Source organism: Lactuca sativa, chromosome 5 (assembly GCF_002870075.4).
Source record: "Lactuca sativa cultivar Salinas chromosome 5, Lsat_Salinas_v11, whole genome shotgun sequence".
NCBI lineage: Eukaryota > Viridiplantae > Streptophyta > Magnoliopsida > Asterales > Asteraceae > Lactuca > Lactuca sativa.
The window spans coordinates 223131371-223155315 of record NC_056627.2 but is presented as its reverse complement, the minus strand read 5'-3'; the positions used below and the strand labels follow the sequence as shown (position 1 = coordinate 223155315).

General features: G+C 35.8%; 1 long non-coding RNA gene across 3 annotated transcripts; it reads right to left on the bottom strand.

The window, feature by feature from the left end:
* Positions 1–302: 302 nt before the first annotated feature.
* LOC111878148 (uncharacterized) lies at positions 303–12560 on the bottom strand. Of its 3 annotated transcripts, none has more exons than XR_002845632.3 (3): positions 12422–12560; positions 12148–12337; positions 303–641 (listed from the first exon to the last, which is right to left on the bottom strand). It is a non-coding gene; the product is annotated as an uncharacterized LOC111878148 (long non-coding RNA). The 3 variants fall into 3 exon arrangements; XR_006192608.2 differs by having other exon boundaries at positions 303–625; XR_002845631.3 differs by lacking the exon at positions 303–641 and adding an exon at positions 701–961.
* Between the last annotated feature and the right edge of the window lie 11385 nt (positions 12561–23945).

Below are 23945 nucleotides of genomic sequence, written 5' to 3'. Positions count from 1 at the left end.
TGTAAACAGAAAATTTACAGCTTAATGGAGTCAATTTACAGTTTAAAACCCAAAAATCACAGCTTAATACAACAAATTTACAGCTTAATACAATAAACTTGCAGTTTAACACACAAATTATGCATTCACAACCATATTATCAACTTAAAACTCTTAATACAGTCCATTCACAATTTAATACACAAAATTCACGGCTTACTGCAATAAATTCACAATGTAATACACACAATATATATTCATACCTATATTTCTCAAATTAAAACTTACATTTATACATTCATGTATGGAGGCACTTATACGTATTAGATTGTGAATATAATATATTGAGCCTTCGATAAAATTCACAGTTTAAAGTTTTAATACAAAAAATTCACAGCTTAATACAATACATTCAAAGGTGATTTACAAGTATAATCTCATATATCATTCACAATTTAATACATACAAAAATTATGTCATATTTCAAAAGCAAACATCTAAGGAATAACATATACATCAATCATCAAAAAAGGATAACTTATCTGAACTCAATGAAGAAGATGAGTGAGAAATGCAACATATCCTTACTCTACCACCAACACCGACATCAACATCACCAACTACCATATGCTACAATCAACCATCGCTACCACCAACCACACCTCAAAAATTAGATTTGGATAGAAAAATCAGAATTCACATTTTAATAAAACATTTCAAACACTAATTCACAACTTGATTCAATATTTTAGACATTAGTTCACAATTGGTGTATAAAAATACATATTCACAACTTAATAACTTACATATTCACAAATTAATACTTAAAAACACATATTCACAGCTTAATGACTTTCCAAATTTTTTGGCATTTCATCAAACACCATGTGTGCACCATCACTAACTACCACATGTCGCTACCTACCACTTGTGCCACCGATGCAATCATCATTCAATCCAAATAAGATCTATATATAAAATCCTGGATTCACAACTTAAATATTATATTCACAATTTAATAAACCAATTATTTCACTAATTCAAAGTTTAAAGCAAAATAATTATAAAGATTAAGTCATTTTTACATATTTGTACAACACAAAATATAAATATACTCACAAATAAATTAATACAAACATTCAATATAAATCATTCACATTTTATTATAAAATTTATAAAAAATTCACAGTTTAAATACATTCTTAATTCACAACTTAGTACAATAAAATCACATTTTGGAATGCAAAATTCATAAATTAATATAATAAATTCACTGTTTAATAGACAAAAAATTATATATATTCACATCCATATTCTAAACTTAAAACCTACATTTATACCTTAAACTAGACAAATGCCCGCACGTTGTGTGAAAAACACCTATATGGTTGAAGTCTTTACGAATATATGTTTTTTTAAAATATAATAATAATGTAGTTGTTAAATTTGATATCATAATCCGTATACTAAATTGATATAATATATTGATTATTTTGAATTATATGATAATATATATACATTTATTATAACTGCATTATCTAAATAGTTTGAATTACTTCTACCCGCGAATTACACGTGAATAAATTTAAATATAATATATGGTTTAATGTTACTTATAGTTGTTATTATTGTTAATTAATTTTTTAAAATTTATTTGCTTAATGTTTTAATTTCTATCATTATAATTATTTAAAACATCAAGCATTGTTTTTTGATTTTAAATGTAACAATATAATCATTTATATCGAGTTATTTTTAACTATTGTTACTGTAAATTATTTTAAACTACTTATTTGAAAACTTGTAACTGTTGGAATAGTGTCTAAGGCTGCAACTATATTAGGCAAGTATTCGACCCGGTTGTGCATGGTCCTTTTGGGTTGCCTTCACCATAGCAACTTGATAGGATGATTTAAGAGAGAGTAAATATTATTAGTATATTATGAGAATAATATATTGTTATTTGATTAATATAAGTCATAAATTAATTGGAATTAATTTGGTGACTTAAAGAGATTAATTAAATAAGAGGGTATAAACTGTCAATTGTTTGATAGTTAAACTTTAGACTGTAAATCCATATTGATATGCCTTGGACGGATTTTAGAAGCTAAGGATAGCTTCAAATCGTCCAAGGGGTTATCTAAGGAATGGATTTGGATAGCCTTAAGAGAAGATTATCCAATTAGGGTTTAGGTTGTAACCCTTAAGGAGTCTACAAGTAAAAATAGACCCTATGGCATAAGGAAATCGTTACTTCATCTAAAGTAAGAGAACCCTGGCCGATTTCCTCCCCTCTCCTCTTTCCCAAATCATCCTCCTTGCTATTTGGTGTTTGTAAGCCATTAGAAGAGTGACAATTGTGACTCTAGAAGCTCCAAGACAACAAGATCAACAAGGAATTCAAAGGTATGATTCTAGATCTGTTTTAACATTGTTCTTATTCCTAAATAGTCATTAGAAGTCTTGGATTCAAAGCATGTTTAATTAGAAAGCCTAGATCCAAGAATTAGGGTTTTGCATGCGCACATAGGAAAGTTCTTATGGCTAAAACCCATCAGTGGTATCATAGCCTAGCTTGGTTTTCATTAAATTGTTGCTTAATTGTCTGAAACTAAACTGCAAAATTCGATTTTTGTGTTTCTGAGTCATGGACTCAGCGATTTCCATAGTGGACTCGGCGAGTTGTCCTGACTCGGCGAGTCCCTTGGTGCACTCGGCGAGTCCAAGCGTCAGGAATGGCCAGATTCGGGATTTCTTCATGTTTATCTTATGGAAACTTACCTTAATCATATTAGATCAACCCTAATCCGATTTTTTGATATATATGACTATTATCTTGATCTAATTAAAGATATTTATCAACTAATAAAATATTTAATTTCCTTATATGATAATTAATTAATTATTTTGATTATTTTGGTAATTATCTTGAAAGAAATCTTGAATAAATCAAATATAGATAATTAGGAAATTAATTGTTAATTAAAATTATTTGTTATTTGATCCTCCATGTTTTAAATGTTTAAAACTTGTCCTCAAGTTATGAAATTTATATTTTGTGATTAAAAGTTTTAATTTGGACAATTTAAATTCCAAACCCTAGATTTTAAAAGGTTTAAAATACAACCCTATACTAATATAATATTACAAGATTAATATATATATATATATATATATATATATATATATATATATATATATATATATATATATATATATATGTATAACTAAAATGCTAGTCTTACCGTTAGTAGGCCTCATTCACGAAGCCGATCTATAAGGTGGGTATAAGGTTGCGGCCTATAAAATGGCGCTTAATGGGTGTACACTCACACCCACCGCTTGCTTGATCGGTGGAGGGTCGTTAGCCGAACGGGTAGGATAGGGCAACCTCATCCTCTCATTAAAAGTATAATAGGAAATACAAAGTAACTACACATATTTTTAAAATTTCCCAATCTTAGTTACTTTAGGAAAAGTGAATTGATGCAATCCCATGAAATTACACTTTGCACCCTTGCTAAGAAGTTAGTGGAGCGTGTGTGGTTTACCGGCACACTAATTGGTTATAAGCAAAGGTGGCAAAGGGTGATTCATTGTTTATCATAGTTCGATGGAGCGTGTGTGGTTTACCGGCATATCGAATAGGTGATCGTTACAATGAAGGCACCATGTGAATTTGCATGTTAATTCACACCCGCTTTGTGATCCTCGGTATCCCAGTCACAAACAAGAGGGGCATATCGAGATTTAAACATGCCATTGAATAGTTTCAATGAATCTCATCCGATCCTAGGAATTCTTAATACATTTAGGACTAATAGTTAGGTTTTATGGTGGAGAATTAGTGAATCGTCATTCACTTACCTTCAATTTATTTGCATGTTAGATTACGGCATCCCTTTTCTAATATGTAAATGTTGTTGTTGGATCCTAGCCCTAATTTTTCTTATTGGGTGATAATTAGGGATTCATATTCTAATCTATCTTTGTCCTTTCTATTTGTAGATGTCGAACGCCAACAAAGTTGCTGCTAGTTCTTTCACGTTGAGGAGCCTTTGCCAAAAGGTCACCTTCGATGGAACGAACTTTAGCGAATGGATAAGATACATTCGCACCATTGCTCGCTATGAGGATAAGGAGTATGTCCTCGATGAGAAGCTCGAGAAAATCAACCCTGAAATTGCTACTCCGGCTGAAATTACCGCTTTTGAAACTCATGAGTGAGATGCAACGAAGGTACATTGCATCATGATAGCCACCATGAACTCCGAATTCCAAAAGTCCTACGAGGACATGTACCCGTACGAGATGCATCAAGACTTATTGGAGAGATACCACCAAAACGCGAGACAAGAGCGGTATGAGATTTTCACTAACATGATTTCCGCTAAGATGGGTCATGGAGAATCTCTTACCGTGCACCTGCAAAAGATGCAAAGGTATGTCGATCGCCTTCGCAAGTTAAATGTTGACTTTGGGGAAGACTTGGCGATCGACATGGTGCTTCACTCTTTGCCTCCGATGTACAATCAATTTAGGATGACCTACCACATGAACAAAGAGGAGGTCACCCAAAGCAAACTCCAAGGTCTCTTGAGGGTCGCTGAGAGCAACTTCAAAGACAAGTATGTTGCACCAACTCCCAATCCACCCGCTGCTCCTGTCTTGGCTATTGGTCAAGGAAAGGGAAAGAAGAGGAAGGCTTCGTCAACTATCGCAAGGTTAAAGCCCGAGATGGTGCCTCTTCTAGTGGGACCAAAGTTGATCCCGCTAAGCCCTGCCCTAACCCGAAGGAGGCAGAGTGCCGCCACTGCCATAAGATAGGACATTGGAAGAGAAGCTGCCCGGAATACCTGCAAGCCATCAAGGAAGGAAAGATCAAGCCATCTTTCGCAGGTATATATACAATTAAATCTAACGATTCTAATCATGCTATTTCTTGGGTTCTTGATACCGGTTGTGGTTACCACATTTGTTCTAATGTGTAGGGACAAAAAAGAAGTAGAGATGTGGAGCAAGGAAGAATCAATCTAATCATGGGAACAGAAGATCGTCGCCTGTGACCAAGATTGGAGTGTATTCTTTAGTGCTTAGGAATAATTTATGTTTAGATTTGAACAATTGTTGCTGTTCGCCAGAAATGGCTAGAAACATCATTTCATTTCATGGTTTATATAGACAAGGTTTTAGATTTTCTTTTAATAATGAGAATGGTTCTATTTTGGCTTATCTAAATGGTGTCTTTTACTTTGAAGCTATACCATGTAATGGAATTTATGAAACTGTTATGATTGTTGATAACTTAGGAAATGATGTTTTAAACATAGATTCTTCCACTAGTATGGATAAAGCATCCTTGTGGCATTGTCATCTTGGACATGTCAACAAGAAACGCATAGCCCAACTCCAAAAGGATGGAGTGTTGGAGTCATTCGACCTTAGGGAAGATGACGCATGCGAGTCTTGTTTACTTGGAAAGATGACTAAGTCACCCTTCACGAGTACGTGTGAAAGGGGTGAGGGTCTATTGGACTTCATACATACCGATTTATGTGGACCGTTTAGATCAACCACGAAGGATGGGAACCGCTTCTACGTGACTTTTACCGATGATTATAGTAGATATGGGTATATCTATTTAATCAAGCAAAAGTCAGAAACCTTTGAAAAGTTCAAAGAGTTCAAAAATGAAGTGGAGAATCAATTGGGCAGGAAAATCAAGATGCTTCGATCCGATCGAGGAGGAGAGTACCTAAGTCTTGAATTCCACGATTATCTCAAGGAGTGTGGAATAGTTTTGCAATTGACGCCTCCTAGGACACCACAGTTGAATGGTGTGGCAGAAAGGTGTAATCAAACCTTATTGGATATGGTTCGCTCTATGATGAGTCGTGCTTCACTACCTATCTCTTTTTGGGGGTATGCCTTAAAGACTACCGCCCATATCCTTAACCGAGTCCCTACTAAGAAGGTTGCCAAAACACCTCACGAGATGTGGACAGGGAAAGCTCCCTCGTTGGCACATATCAAGGTTTGGGGTTGCGAGGCTTTCGTAAGACGAGATACTCATGACAAGCTCGAACCTCGAAGTGAGCGATGTATTTTCATCGGCTACCCGCATACATGATGGGTTTTGGTCATAAGACATCCTATGTGCTCATACAAACCCTAATGCTTGGATCTAGGTTTCTCTATTGTACATGCTTTGAATCCAAGACTATAAACCCTAATTCTAGCATATGGGAATCAATATTAACATATAATTAGGTTTAAGATATTACCTTGATTGTTATGTAGCAATAACAATCCCAAATCTCCTTGAATTGACTTTGGAAGGCTTAGAGTCACAAGTGTCACTCCTCTAATGGCTCACAAACACCATAAGCAAGAGAATGAAGAGGAGAGAGGTTAGAGGCTGCCCAAAACGTGTTCTAACCCTAGAAAAGAAGTTCCCCCCGTTTTTGAGCCTTAAGGGTTCTATTTATAATGAGGCTATTAGGGTTATCTAACAAGGAACCCTAATTTGGTTGCTTAAGCCCTAAGCAACTCATAGACTCCTTTAATCAGGCCCTTGGACGATTTCCTTATGGGCTTCCCATAAGAATTCGTCCACCTCTTGATTTAAGACAATCCATGGCCCAAATTGCAATTATCTTATAATTACAATTCCAGTCCCTTAAGTTTAATTAATCTCTTTTAGTCACAAAACTAATTACCAATTAATTATTGACTAATATTAATTAAACAATATGATTTCTCCTTTAATATATCATTCCTATAATATATTAATAAATCATATTTAATCCTTTCTCTCCATAATTCATCCTATCATGTTGCTTTGGTGAAGGCAACCCAAAAGGACCATGCACCATCGGGTCAAGTACATACCAAAATAGTTATGGACTTAGACACTAATCCAACAAGACATCCTTTGGATATCTCTTCTATAGACCGAAGGACAATGTTGTCTTTATTGCGAGGAGAGGAGTTTTCCGAGAACGAGAACTCATAGGCCAAGGAGACAGTGGGAGGCAAATCGAGCTTGAAGAGATTCAAGAGTCGATAGATGAAGGAAACTCCGGTTGAACCGATTGACGAGTCCTTACCTCCGGTTGAACCGAGTGACGAGTCCTTACCTCTTAGACGTTCCGATAGAGTTAGAGTTCATCCCCAGTTTTATGGTTTTCATATTACTACCGAAGGGGACACGTATATTAGTAATGGTACACTAATAAATCTTGATGAACCTAATAGCAATAAGGAAGCCATGGCAGGCCCGGAGTCTGCAAAATGGAAAGAGGGAATGGATAGCGAGATCCAATTCATGTATGATAACCAAGTTTGAAATTTGGTTGATTATGTGCCCGGACGTAAGACCGTTGGGTGCAAATGAATCTTCAAGAAGAAGACCAACGTGGATGGAAACGTACACACATATAAAGCGCGATTGGTTGCGAAGGGCTTTACTCAAACTCCCGGAGTTGACTATGATGAGACCTTCTCACCAGTTGCGAAGATTAAATCTATTAGAGTGATGCTAGCTATTGCCGCATTTCATGATTATGTGATTTGGCAAATGGATGTCAGGACCTCTTTCCTTAACGGAAAGTTGGCTGAGGATGTTTACATGGCTCAGCCAGAGGGGTTTGTGGATCCGAAGCATCCGAATAGAGTGTGTAAGCTTGAGAAGTCTATTTATGGACTTAAGCAAGCGTCTCACAGATGGAATCTTTGCTTCGATGAGAAAGTCAAAGAGTTTGGATTTGTACGAAGCGAAGACGAATCATGTGTATATGTCAAAGCCAGTGGGAGTATAGTAAGCTTCCTCGTTCTATATGTCGATGACATATTACTCATAGGAAACGACATCCTGACTCTGCAGGAGGTTAAGACCTGGCTCGGGAAGTGCTTCGCTATGAAGGACCTCGGAGAGGCTTCTTACATTTTGGGAATAAGGATAGTAAGAGAAAGAAGTAAGAGACTAATTGGACTTAGTCAGAATACTTACTTAGAGAAGGTACTAAAACGTTTTAGTATGGAAAACTCGAAGAAGGGAGAATTACCGATACAAAGTAATGCCAAGTTGAGTAAAACTCAAAGTCCGAGTACCGAAGCTGAGATAGCATAAATGAGCCGAGTACCATACGCTTCCGCAGTTGGCTCAATCATGTACGCTATAGCTTGTACTCGCCCTGATGTAGCTTTCGCTTTGAGCATGGTTAGCAGATATCAAGGGAATCCTGGCAGAGCACATTGGATTGCGGTGAAGAATATCCTTAAGTACCTTCGGAGGACAAAGGAATGGTTCTTAGTCCTCAGAGGGAGTGATGACTTGAAGGTGCGAGGGTATAGTGACGCCAGCTTTCAGACAGATAGGGACAACTACCGTTCGCAGTCGGGCTGGGTCTTTACCCTAAATGGAGGAGCAGTAACATGGAAAAGTTCCAAGCAGGAAACCGTAGTTGATTCAACGTGCGAATCAGATTACATTGCAGCGAGCGAAGCGTCGAAGGAGGCAATATGGCTAAAGAAATTCATCGGTGATCTTGGAGTTGTACCTGCCATAAAGGAGCCCATGGAGATTTTCTGTGATAACGAAGGAGCGGTTGCCTTGACCAAGGAACCGAGGGATCATGGTAGATCAAGACATATCGACAGAAAATATCACTTCATTAGACATCGTGTAGAAGAAGGACAACTCGTAGTAAAGAGGATATCATCAGAAGATAACCCAGCAGATCCGCTTACGAAGGGACTGAGTAGGGTTAAGCACTTGCAGCATGCTAGGAGTATTGGGTTGAAGGATGATATTAGCATAGGTTAGATAGTATTAGAAACGTGTAATAGATAAATGTAATTAACATTTGATGATTAAATAAATGAGTTTTATTTATGAGTAATGTTACTATCTTATGTTAATTGTTTAGCTATTGTTTCACTTTGCATGTTTTGACTTCCAGAATAATTGAGTTTATTAGGAATAATCAAATTGTTCAAATTGTCCACAATCGTTCATATGTTGGGAGTAGATATGAATGAAGATTGTCATGAATCGGTGCGTAGATTGTCTAAATGGTATTAGACATAGCAAAGGGTTGCTGCGACATTCATGAGTGCTTATGAACTGGTTTTGAGCATTGGAACAAACCCGCGCTTGCTGGAATCACCTTATGGAATATGATATAAAAGGGTGATCGCGAGACGATGATATCATATAGTCTTAAAACCTAGATATATGGTTTGTTATTTGCTAATTGATTGTACATTGATAATGCGAAAACGCATTGGTAACTCAATGTTATAAAACACATTGTTGTGTATAGTTGATTATTGAATAAGTAAATGCATATAAGTCGAAGTTTATCTGTAACTTTTATCTAAGAAGGTAAAAGCGATATCTCGGCCGCTCGATGATTTGATTTGACTTATGTGTCGGGCCTGGTCAAAACTGAATTGATGTGTTCGATTAAGTTCTATGTCAAATAAATCAGAGATCGAGAAACCTAAATGCTTGACTAACCATTCCATAGGATTGTCAGCATGATATCTAACAGAGGACTGTACGATCCCTTATCTAAAGGACAAGATTGATTAGATCAGAGTTTGACAGCGTCTTTGAGAGCTACGATTGCAAACCGAATTGTACTTGTGCATATAGTTACTAGACTTATCCAAGTGGGAGACTGTTGGAATAGTGTCTAAGGCTGCAACTATATTAGGCAAGTATTCGACCCGGTTGTGCATGGTCCTTTTGGGTTGCCTTCACCATAGCAACTTGATAGGATGATTTAAGAGAGAGTAAATTTATTAGTATATTATGAGAATAATATAAAGAATAATATATTGTTATTTGATTAATATAAGTCATAAATTAATTGGAATTAATTTGGTGACTTAAAGAGATTAATTAAATAAGAGGGTATAAACTGTCAATTGTTTGATAGTTAAACTTTAGACTGTAATGCATTGGACGGATTCTAGAAGCTAAGGATAGCTTCAAATCGTCCAAGGGGTTATCTAAGGAATGGATTTGGATAGCCTTAAGAGAAGATTATCCAATTAGGGTTTAGGTTGTAACCCTTAAGGAGTCTACAAGTATAAATAGACCCTATGGCATAAGGAAATCGTTACTTCATCTAAAGTAAGAGAACCCTGGCCGATTTCCTCCCCTCTCCTCTCTCCCAAATCATCTTCCTTACTATTTGGTGTTTGTAAGCCATTAGAGGAGTGACAATTGTGACTCTAGAAGCCCCAAGACAACAAGATCAACAAGGAATTCAAAGGTATGATTCTAGATCTGTTTTAACATTATTCTTATTCCTAAATAGTCATTAGAAGTCTTGGATTCAAAGCCTGCTTAATTAGAAAGCCTAGATCCAAGCATTAGGGTTTTGCATGCGCACATAGGAAAGTTCTTATGGCTAAAACTCATCATTAACAACTATAAAAATATATTTATGAAATATTTTAGTTAAATTGAGATTATAGTTTAGTTTTTGCATTTATCACTACAATTTATCACTTTTATCTATTTACAAAATATTTTTTTATGTGGAAATGAAATTTATATTTAAGTTGACACTGTAATGTTATATTTAATTAACAATTTAAGTATTTTTGTCAAAACTGTTCAAAAGTTATAGCTTTAAACTGATGGCGGCTTACATACAACAACATTTTAAATCAAATAAATTAAGTATAATATGTTAAAAGTTAAAGACATAACTTTATAAGTAGAAGTGAAGATATTATTTTAAAATTAAAATTTAGTTTATTTATGATTACACTTTAGGTTTGATATTTATTTAACCTTATTAACCAACTTATAATCATTTATTAGAAAGACATTACAATTTATCACTTTTAACTATTTACAAAATATTTTGGGGGTTGTTTAAGGTAAACTAAAATTTGTATTTAAGTTGACCCTGTAATGTTATATTTAAATTAATAATTTAAGTATTTTATACAAATTGTTCCAAAATTGTATCTTTAAAATGATAATGGTTTACATCCAACAATATATTAGCACTAACAAATTAATTATAATATGTTAAAAGTTAAAAAAACATAATTTTATAAGTAGAAGTAAAAATATTATTTATATATAATTACACTTTAGGTTTGATATTTATTTAACCTTATTAACCAATTATAACTATTATTAGAAAGAAATTGAAAAGTCATGGGAGTTTCAAATAAATGTGGTGAAAGGAAATATGCATGAGAGTTTCAAATGCATGAGGTTCAAGGAAAAATGTTAGCTTTATAAGATATATAGATATAGATATAGATATAGATATAGATATAGATTTTCGAGGCCATCGTTTCTTTCAAAGGTTATTTACAAAATATTCATACTTTATTCAAAATTTGAGAAAAACAAATATGTGTATAATGCTTCTTTATCTCACAAAGTTCATTAAAAATTTCACAGATTAATACGGTAAATTCACAACTTAATACAGTCAAATCAAAATTTAACACACAAAAATTATAGCTTAATACAATTAATTAACAATTCAGTACATAAAATTCACAGCTTAATACAATAAATGTGCAGTTTAATGCAACATTTTAGACACTCATTCATAATTTAATACAAGAGTTCAGACACTCATTCACAATTTAGTACAATAGTTTAGACATTCATTCACGGTTTAAAATTTTATTATTAATCCAATAATGCATTTCATTAAGTACCTTGTGTACCAAATTTTAAGGCTATATAGTATCACATCGTTAAGTTTCACATAATAAATCTCACATTCAAAGTTTAGTTATTATATATGTTAATATGGAATTATCATTAAATTAAAACACTAAGCTATTTGATTTGTCTATAATTCTAATAGTCTTTAAAAAAAACCTAATAACAATTCCTATTAAATAGTATGTATTCCATCCAATATATACGATCAATAAATGTAAATATGAGACTTAATAAATAAATATGAAGTAGCTATATGATATGTCAGACTAAATAAATAAATGTAAAGAAGCTATATGCTAGCTAGCAAAAAAAGTAATGTAAAGAAGCTATATGACAGCTAGCAAGAAAAGCCTTGGATAATCTCGATTTGTTATCCAAACAAATCAAAAAGTAAAAAGTAATATTCAAACAAAACAAAAAAAATGATTAAATTATATGGTTATATGTACCTTATCAATTTTTTTAGCATCTCCATAACAATCAAAGCTTTCCAGAACTTCATTACTCCATCGAAATCAAAGTTTTTCTCTTGTTTTTCCTTGACTTTCAACATAGATCTATCGCAACGACTACATGATCTGCGACTACAGGATCGGCTTCGTTCTCTCTACACTCTCAATCAAATATGTTTCTATAAATCTGTTGAGCGATCAAAATCAGAAACAACTAGAGTGGAGCTCATCTCGATCTTAACAATTACTTGCATAGAAACAAACATCTGACCTCAAGAGGTTGTCGGAGTTAGAGCACCGAAGATCAAAGAGAAAAGATGAATGCGAGTTTTTCAGATGTTCTAGCAAGGTTAGGTGTCAGAGACGAAGCACACATCAATACAATCGAACCAAATATAAGCACAAACTGTAAAGGAAAGTCATCAGATTCATAAATATCCTAACAAACCATCAGATACAACAGTCGTAGGTGGTGCTTCGGAGTTGTTGTTCGTTTACTGGAGGTGTTCGGTCATAAGAGAAGTTACGATGGTGGCACACGTCGACAGTGATGGTGGTGGAAGCCTCTTTGTTGGAATCGAAAATTGTGGCGGTGACCAGAGGTCACGACGGAGGATGGTCCGTCGTCGGCGGTATGGCGGTGGATGGATGCCATCGACATCGTTTGAGGTGTTGGTTTTCAGCCAAATGGTTAAAGAAGTTGAGAGGTTTTTGTTAAAGAAGTTGAGAGGTTTTTGTTAAAGAAGTTGAGAGGTTTTTGTTGTTTGAAATGGTTTTTGTTTAGATCTAAATCTATGATCTGATAGAATAGACATAAAATAAAAAAATTAGGCTTAAGTTTTGTTTTATTTACAACCATGCCATTTTTTGTTTGAGCTATCACACACAAATACCCTTTAGTAACATTTATTTGATAAATATCAAATATCAATTTTATCATAAGGTAAAAATAATAGGTTCTTAACCTTTAGGGTTCTCATTTGAAGCGATCAACGGCAAAATGAATGGTTGTATAATTTTACAATGGATGCACATACACCGGATTATAAAAAAACTCACTTCTTCTTTTTTTTAGTTTAATTTTTTTAGGCCATTTTTTTTACCAAAAAAACACCCGAATATACCATTGTTCGTGATTTTTCATCATCTTTCCATAGAGATTCATATTGATATATAAAAAATGATTTTTTTTCCAGAAAACCTACTTCATTTTCTTTGTTTGTTGAAAAGTTAAGATCCATTTTTTATTGAAAAAAAAATAATAAATATATTAAAATTCATACTTTTTTGTACTATTTAAACATATATTCGTATTGATGTTTATATATATATATATATATATATATATATATATATATATATATATATATATATATATCACAGTTCAGATTCACAATGTGAATAATAAGTAAGTCAGATTCACAATGTGAATCAGAACTGATCGAGCTTTTTCACATTGTGAATATTAAAATTTGAAATATTTAGATTCATAGTGTGAATCTATATTGATCGAGTTTTTTTTTAATCGGTGTTGATGTTTATTAATAGAGTACAAAAAATTAATATTTTTGGTATAGTTAGTTTTTTGGATAATATTAAACTTAAATATTGAAAAAAAAAATGAAGTGAGTTTTTTTCGAAAAAAAATCATTTTTTATATATCAACATGAATCTCTATGGAAAGAGGATGAAAAATTGTGAACGACGGTATATTTGATTTTCTTTTTCGATAAAAAATGTGGCCTAAAGAAAATTAATCGAAAAAAAGAGGTGAGTTTTTTGGTAAGAAGATGAGTTTTTTGGTATAATCTGGTGTGTATGCGTTCAATGTATAAGTGTACATCTATTTCCTGCATTGATCATTATGATTTCCGATGCTCACGATTGGTTCCTTGTTAATTATGGTTCTCTATTGAAAATCACCATATATATATATATATATATATATATATATATATATATATATATATATATATATATATATATATATATATATAGTGATTTTCAATAGAGAACCATAATTAACAAGGAACCAATCGTGAGCATCGGAAATATATATATAGGGTTAGGTTATAATGTTGATGATAAGTATTGTGTGAATATAGGAATGAATGAGGACCAAGAGTTTAAAATACATATTCTAATTGAATACAAATTCTCACAGAATACATATTCTGATTGAATGGACATTTTGAAGAATAACAAATTTATGAACCATGAGTTGAAGAATAACAACATTCATTTTGACAAACAACAATACTCGTTCTTTATTGACTTACAACAAACATGAAAAATATAAATATATTCTTAAAGAATAAAACTAAATTTAATTCATTCTCTAACTAACGTCGCCCATTCTTAAGAAAAAGATATATGCAATTCTTGAAAGTACAAAAACTGATATAAAATTTAAGAATGCATTCTGCCAGATTTCTCCTTGAAGAAAGAATGGTGTTGTATTTGTAAGTGGACCCTTATATTCTGAAAGAATGTTGTTGTTTTTGTAAGGTGGACCATTCTATTCCGAAAGAATGATGTTGCTTTTGTAAAATGAACCTTAATATTCTGAAAGAATGATGATGCTTTTTGTAAAGTGGACCAATTCTCTTTACAAGAGCCTACAATAACAATGGTGAATAAGCCAATAAGATATTATTTAAAGATATTACAATCAAAACGCGTATGAAAAAAAGCCTGAAACAAAAACACAAACAGGTGGTGTGCAACACAGCGACATCCCTATATTCAGTAAACAGATAACTCTAACTAACAAGCATAGAATAAGCAAATCGTGTAAGATTGATTATAATAAAGCATAATAATCTTAAATTCACACATATCGTGTAAGAATAAGCAAATCGAACCATAGTAGCACTTCAAAATTTCGCATTTTAACAGATACATACAGTAACAGAAAGGAAGAATCCACATACATGAGACATACACTTGGTTTAAAAATCCAAAGGACATACTTACCAAACTAGAGCTTCATCTATTTCATTGCATCGACTTCATCGGCATATGGAGGCATATGCTTGGTGGCGACAATGATAGGGGCGTAATCGTTCTTGTTATGGGTGACATCATCCTCATCGTCGACGTCGTACTCTTCCTCATTGGAATCGAAGCCGAAATCCAAGCGTCTACTAGAACATACCGACCAAATTACCTCCTGTAGTGAACCCAATGAACATATTACTGTATTGGTCAAAACTGATTTAGGTCGCCGGCGATAGGATGGATGGTTTCAAATAATACAGACGAATCTCTAATGGGGTTGGTCGATGGAAGCGGGAGGGATACGGCCGAAGGTGTGAAAACCCGAAATTTCTATCTTGTAAAGCCAATCAATTCAATCAAAAGTCAAACTTTTTTCTGCTATCTTTTTAGCATTGTTAAGGGCCTGTTTGAGTGTTCTATGCCTAGTACATTCAAGGATTGTTCCTAGGGGTGTTTCCAATACATGATTAGTTTTTATATACACTAATTATATACATATATGTGTCATTAAATGCTTAATAGGATCCATTTGTGCTTAAGACATCACTTGGCATACTTAGCATCCTATATCGATCTTTCATTCAAATCACTCATTGCGGGTGAGTTCATACCCCTAAACTTATCTTTTAAATGATTTTAAATGCTTTTATTGGGGGGAGGGAATACAAGTAGAAAACATTATAGTTATAGTATCAATCACATGTGATTTATAACTATCAAACAAGAGGATTTCTTATACTTCAAAACTGTGTTATCAAACAAACTGTTTCAAATTATTTTATAAACTGACATCAAGTCATCAAAATCCATTCAAATGGTTAACACTCTTTTATATAAACTCTTTATTGTTTTACAAAACTCTTTTGAACTTATATATTGTCAAAACCATGTCTATATGGATATAGTTATATAAATAAGGTTGAAAGGGCTTAGGACTAATAACTCGCTTTATTTCCTGTTCCTTGTTTGGTTGTGGACTCAGGATATCGGTTGTTTGTCAGAGTGTCGTTTGAATCGTAGTTATATATCATGTATATGTATGTAGATATAAAAGTTCTTCCAATCAGTTCAATACCTTTGGGTAGCAAAGGTGTACAAAGATGATCAGTCATTCAAACAACAATACTAGTAAACTATAATAGGTATAGTTTAGAGGATTACTACTCACTATTTCTAGAACAATGAAACTTACAAGTGTCAGTTCATACATGATTCAATTCAAACATACTATAACAAGAACAGAAAGAACATACTATACACTAGAACATAAGGAACATACTATACACTAGAACAGAAGGAACATACTATACACTAGAACAGAAGGAGCATACTACACTAATACAAGAACAATATAACATTAATGTGAGCCACTACTTCATGGCATGGCAATATACTGTTGTGTCATGTTTTATAACCAGAGTCTCCTGGAGGAAGAGCGTGAGTTTGTGTATAGATCTATACGAGATTGATCATCCTACACCTTGCTGCTAGCTACAGTGGGACCTGCAGGTCTACGGATGACGAATGTCATACCATTTCGACGTCTTTGATCGTCATGTTTTACTAGTCAATCAAGTATGGTTATAATCTCATCACATTTTACCTTAATTAAACAATTGGTTTAAGGTAGTTAGTACAACGGTAGTTACTTTATACAATACTACTGTACATCTTCATTTTCCCATTACATTCATATAGTGATCTTCTCACATAAACGGAAATGTAAACTATTTTATGGTAATGATAGTCATACTTGGGAAAAACACTCACTTTTACAAAAGAACAAACATACAGAACAATCGGGTCTTGGTAGAAGACTACATTTCACTATAAGTAGAAAATATAGGATTTTCTAGGAGATACAAACACTTACAAACATTTTCATCAAGCTTATACAAACATTTACACTAAAATACTTATGAAGTCACTAGCTTAAATGCTGATCTACTCTTTCAAAATAACTTGTATTCTTAGGTTACTAGTAGACAGGTACCAGACCAGGTTTTTGAGAAGACAGAGCACATTTGAGACTCGTCTTTTATTTTGATTCATATTTTGGTGTCTTTCAAACTATACACAGAACACACTTGTATTAAATTATATTATTAATGCAATAGATGATGTTGTTGATTGTTTACTATTATGCATTGTTATGATACTGTACATGACGTCCTCCGCCCCTGAACGTTTCCGTCGTTCAGGTGTGGGGTGTGACAGATTGGTATCAGAGTTTTGTTTATGTTGAATTAAGTATATCAACCCATAAAAGATATACAACTATAAGCACATCGGTATTAAAATACTTTGACCAAGAGTTTATACTTTTAAATAATAAATTATTTAACTAAAGTATACATACAAGCATTCATACTAGGATCAGTGTCATAATAGAACAGAACAAAAGTATTGCGGTTGTTGGACAACACAAGTACTCTTGGGGACATATGATCAGATCTAGGAGTGATATAGCATGATCAACTATATCTTTCTGAGAAGTGATTAACATGTGCCTAGGAATGGTTGTGGTGTTGTAGCACGTCTAAAAACTTACCAACACTACTACAATGAAAACATTAGAACAAAACATAAACTTAAAATACTATAGGAGTATTTTGTATTACTATAATTACTTATTTGAGAACTAAAAGGTCTTTATTAGTAGGTCAATAGTTGTTGAGTGGATACGCTAAGGTTATATGTGACTAGGGTGTCATAGACTTAGAATCTCTGATCTTTGCTTTACTTCCTATTCCTTGTTTGGTTGTGGATTTAGAGTTAGGGTCACTTATTCGAAAATCTATTATATCTTGGTTACATATGACTGGTATGCACTACGTAAGTAGTGAAGTAACTGATAAGGATCACCTTATAATTATCTTTAGTAGTACGTATAATACATGATTCTTACATCCCTTTTCTCGCTTAGATAACATGGATGGATTCCATCTCCCTGGCGACCCGTACTTTCCCAAACAAGTAAATGATGGATGGCTCGATGCAGAGCCAGAAGAGAACCATGCAGTTCCTTTAGATGATGACTTCGCAGAAAACTTCCCAGAGGATTCTGACTCCGAGTCAGAAGTCAATGATTTACCCATGGTGGCTCCAATCCTAAATCCTAACCCTCTTTCGGCTTTTCAAGGCCCGACGCCTCTGTGGGCTGAGAACTTGGGTAGATGGAGTCAAGAGCAGGGTCAACCCTTACCCTACAACGGAGACCGAAGATTCTACAATATAAGCGAGGCAGGATCTACAGACAAAATTATTCCCATCGTGGTTCGCCGAGTGGCTCGAAATGTTGAGCTGGGAATGACAGCCATTCAACTGACCGTGGAGCTTGATGCGGACACGAACGCCAATACGGGTCGTATTCGTAATCTTGAATTTTCTCATGGGAGGACTATGAGAGACAATGAAGCTTTGCAGCAAGAGCTAGTTGCAACTAGGGGTGTGCAAAAAAACCGTAAAACCGAAAAACCGAGCCGAACCGGCCAATCCGAAACCGAAAAAAACCGAAACCGAAAAAAACCGTAACCGAAAAAAACCGAAACCGAAAAAACCGGATATCAAGGGGTCGGTTTTTGGTTTTTATATTTAGGTATCCACGGATACCCGAACTGAACCGTTTGATTATATATATATATATATATATATATATATATATATATATATATATATATATATATATATATATATATATATATATAAAGTTAAAAAAAAAGTATTATTTCATTAGTATTGTTTCGATTGATCTACGAGTGTAATAACCTAAACAAAAATCCATATCGACAAATCCAATTTTGTAATTCTAAATTCATTTGATTTTTTGTTTTTATTATTGTATTTATTATACAAATTATAATATATGATATTTGAACTTCATTATGTTTTTTTAACTCTTTGACTTACTAATTTTAAGAAAGAGATAAGTAAAATGAAGTTTTTAGTTTCAATTGAATGTAATTTTTTATATTTTACCGAGTATCCGTGAACCGAACCGTGGTTACCCGCTTTTATACGGTTCGGTTCAGTTCGGTTTTTTTGTCAATACGGTTCGGTTTCGGTTAGTGCGTATGAGGTACCCGCCCCGTGGTCACGGTTCACAATTTCATTACTATCCGAACCGAACCGCCCCGTGAACACCCCTAGCTGCAACTCAAGATGAAGTCATAGAACTCCGAGCACGCCAAACAATGTATGAAAGACACTTTCTTGACGTGGAGCGTTAGCTGGCAGGTTTGAGGGTTCGCTTGAGGGGTACCCGTCGCCGGTAGGAGATGCTCCACTCATCCTTCCTTTTTGGTTTAAGGAATAGCCTTCATATCTATGCTCTATGTAGCACTTTTCCCTGTAAATATTCCTATACTGCAAGTACTGTTTCGCTAGGTCTTTATGCTGTCAAATTTTCTCATTTCTGGTTTGATGTACGACCTACTTTAAGGTTATTTTTTCCCGAACTTGTTACATCATTAATGCCAATGTTGTTGATAGACATCTAATCTAATGGGAAATCTTTATCCAAATGCTTTCATCCTTCTATTGTTAGATCTCTATTTCAATCATACTCTCATCTATTTGTTGAACTATGGCGAGTTAGTTCATGGATCACTCTCATTATTCTTACTATCATCTTCATCTTTGTAAACTTTTAGTTGAAAGATGCCTCCACGTCGTTCCCCGAGAAATAACCCTCCGATAACTCCAACTCAACCACCACCTCCTCCACAATACGATCCTGTAGCTCTCCAAGCTGTGGTAGTTGCGGCTGTTACGACAACCTTATCTCAATTTAGTGCTAGTGGTACTAGCGGGAGTGGAGCAGCTGTGCATTCTACTCAAGGTGATGCTCCAGTACGCTCTAGAGAGTGCTCGTATAAGGACTTCACCAATTGCAAGCCCAAGACCTTTAATGGGACTGGAGGAATCATTTCCCTCTCGCAATGGTTCAAAAAGACCGAGTCGATCTTCGAGATCTGCTCCTGTCCGGAAGGGAGCAAAGTTAAATTTCCTGCCTGCACCTTCACGGATAGAGCCCTGACATGGTGGAATAGCCATGTCAAGTCACTAACCCTGATAGTGGCTAATGCAATAGGCTGGGAAGCTCTGTAAGAGCTAATGATTGAGGAGTACTGCCCAAGGGGCGAGGTTCAGAAACTTGAACAATAATTTTGGAGCCTAACCATGAAGGGCTCCGACATAGTTGCCTATACTGCCAGATTCAGCGATCTGGTGGCTCTATGTCCAGGAATGGTCCCTACTGAGGGGAAGAAATTCGAGATGTACATTTGGGGGTTGGTTTTTCCATTCCAGGGAAATTTCTTAGCTTCAAACCCCACTACCTTCGACAGTGCCAAGAGACTGGCACAACGGCTCATCGATCACAGAGTCCGCACCCCAACAACAACAACAACAACCCTTGCCAACCCAGAACCATCAAAAGCCGCTGGAAACAAGCAGAAGTTTTGGGATAACAAGAAGAAGAACAACGTGGCACATAACTCTGCCAAAAAGCAGCAGGTCGTGGCTATTCATGCCGCGATAGCACCTACTGCCACTGCGCCGGTGAAACAGTATGCGGGAAGCCTGCATCGCAACGGACCGTGCCGGGAAATGCAGTGTGGTAACTGCAACAGGAAGGGGCACACTGCCTATTTTTGCAACTCCCCGACTAGGCCAATCACCCAAGTCCCCGACGTTGGTGTGGGCCAGGCTTGCTATGAATGTGGCAAGGTAGGTCACTTCAAAAGAAACTTCTCGAAGGCAGGGAATGCGGGCGGAGTGGGAAGAGTTTTGGCTATAGGACACGAGGAAGCGGTAGCAGACCCTACAGTGGTCACTGGTACGTTTCTCCTCGATAACTCTTATGCATGCATATCGTTAGATAGTGGAGTGGAGAGGAGTTTCATGAACCAGAAAATTGCTCACTTACTTAAACAAAAACCATGTGCACTTAAAGAACCGTTCACTATAGAAATGGCTAACGGAAAGACTGAGAACAATAGCAGTATATACATAGGTTGTACCCTAACTCTAGATAGCCATTCATTTCCAATCGAACTCATGCTGGTCTCAATTAAAAGTTTCAACATCATTAACGGCATGGATTTGTTGAGTCTTCATCGTGCTGACATCATGTGTTATCAAAAAGGTCGTTCGTCTTAATCTACCGTCTAACGAAACTCTAGTTATATATGGCAACAAACCCGACATGAACCTTCGTATCATTTCGAGTATACAAGCCCAGAAGTACTTACGAAAGGAATGTCATGCATTCCTTGCTCATGTGGTTGAGATGAGCCAAGAGACGAAAGACATAAAGAACATCCCAGAAGTATGCGACTTTCCCAACATCTTTCCAGAAGAACTACCAAGCTTACCACCACAGCGTCAAGTCGAGTTCAGAATCGACTTAGTTCCAGGGGCTACCCCAGTAGCCAAATCGCCCTATCGTCTAGCACCAACTAAGATGCAGGAGCTATCCGGTCAACTTAGCGAACTGCTCAGCAAGGGCTTTATTATACCAAGCTTCTCACCCCGGGGAGCACCGATCTTGTTTGTGAAGAAGAAAGACGGATCGTTTCGTATGTGCATCGACTACAGAGAACTAAACAAGCTTACCGTAAAAAATTGTTACCCTCTAACTCACATAGACGACTTGTTCGACCAACTGCAAGGGGCGAATTACTTTTCAAAGATTGATCTGAGATCCTGGTATGACCAGTTACGAGTGCTAGAGGAGGATGTTCCGAAGACAGCCTTCCGAACTCGTTATGGACACTACGAGTTTGTAGTGATGCTATTCGGATTGACCAATGCCCCCGCAGTATTCATGGACTTAATGAATAGGGTGTTCCATCCTTATTTGGATCAGTTTGTCATTGTATTCATCGATGACATACTTATCTACTCTCGAAGTAAGGAGGAGCATAGTCAACATTTACGTCAGGTCTTAGAGACACTACGATCGGAGAAGCTCTATGCGAAGTTCTCTAAATGCAAATTTTCGATTTGAAGAGTCGAATTCTTGGGTCATGTGGTTAGCAAAGAAGGAATTCACATGGACCCTTCCAAAATAAAAGGTCATTGAGAACTGGTCAGCACCGAAGACACCTATAGAAATTCGTCAATTTCTAGGCCTCGCTGGCTACTATCGTAGGTTCATTCAGAACTTCTCTAGGATTGCGAAATCGCTTACTACATTGACCCAGAAAGGTGTGACCTTTGACTGGGAAGAGAAACAAGAAAATGCGTTCCAAAAGCTGAAGCGAGCCTTATGTAGTGCACTAATACTATCCCTCCCGGAAGGGATAGAAGACTTCGTGGTTTATTGTGATGCATCCAACCAAGGACTCGGTTGTGTTCTTATGCAACGAGGTAAGGTCATCGCCTATGCCTCAAGAAAACTAAAGACACACGAAGTCAACTACACCATACATGATCTTGAGTTAGGAGTAGTGGTATTTGCTATGAAGATCTGGAGACACTACCTATACGGCAAAAAAAGCACTATCTTTACATACCACAAGAGACTTCAACATATATTCGACTAGAATGAGCTCAACATGAGACAACGATGGTGGGTCGAGCTACTCAATGACTACGAATACAAAATTTGTTATCATCCCGGTAAAGCAAACGTAGTAGCTGACGCCCTAAGTCAGAAAGAATAATCTGGTCGTAGAGTCAAATCATTGACTATGATTATCCATTCACATCTGTCCACATAAATTAATGAGGCTCAGCTAGAAGCCTTGAAACCTGAAAATGTGGTGGGTGAAACCCTGTGAGGGATAGATAAAAACTTGGAAATCAAAGGTTGGTAGCCTTATATCTCATGGATCGGATCTGGATACTGAGGCACGGTGGTTTCAGAGACTTGGTCATGACCGAAGCGCACAACACTTGATATTCCGTCCACCCAGGTTCAGATAAAATGTATCTGGATCTCAAAAAGTTATACTGGTGGCCTAACATGAAAGCAGAGATTGCTACCTTCGTGAGTAAGTGTCTTACTTGAGCCAAGGTTAAGGTCGAATACCAGAAACCCTCAGGTTTCCTACAACAACCGGAGATACCGGAATGGAAGTGGGAGAAGATCACAATGGACTTCATAACCAATTTGCCCAAGACAACAGGTGGTCTCGATACCATTTGGGTGATCGTAGACAGGTTAACAAATTCCGCACACTTCCTGCCTATCAAAGAAACCGACAAGATGGAGAAACTAACGAGAACCTACATTAGGGAGATCGTACAACTGTATGGTGTTCCCATATCCATTATCTCTGATAGAGATAGTAGATTCACTTCAAGGATCTGGCATTCGCTACAAGGTTCCCTAGGAACTAGGCTGGACATGAGTACAACCTACCATCCGCAAACCGACGGACAAAGTGAGAGGACTATTCAAACTTTGGAAGATATGTTGCGAGTCTGTGTGATAGACTTTGGAAAGGCATGGGATATTCATCTACCTCTTTTCTAGTTCTCCTATAATAACAGTTATCACACGAGCATAAAAGGTTGCTCCATTTGAATCCCTCTATGGCCGAAAGTGCATAACCCCTTCTGTGCTGGGATGAGGTGGGTGACACGTAGATAGCTTAAGGACGAGTTCCTGACAGCACTCTCGCAGGTCCAGAAATCATTCGGGAAACGACAGAGAAGATTGTTCAGATTAGTGAACAATTGAAAGCCTCTAGAGACCGACAAAAAAGCTAGGCTGACAAGAGAAGCAAACCTTTGGAATTCCAGGTTGGTGACCGTGTTCTATTGAAGGTCTCACCCTGGAAGGG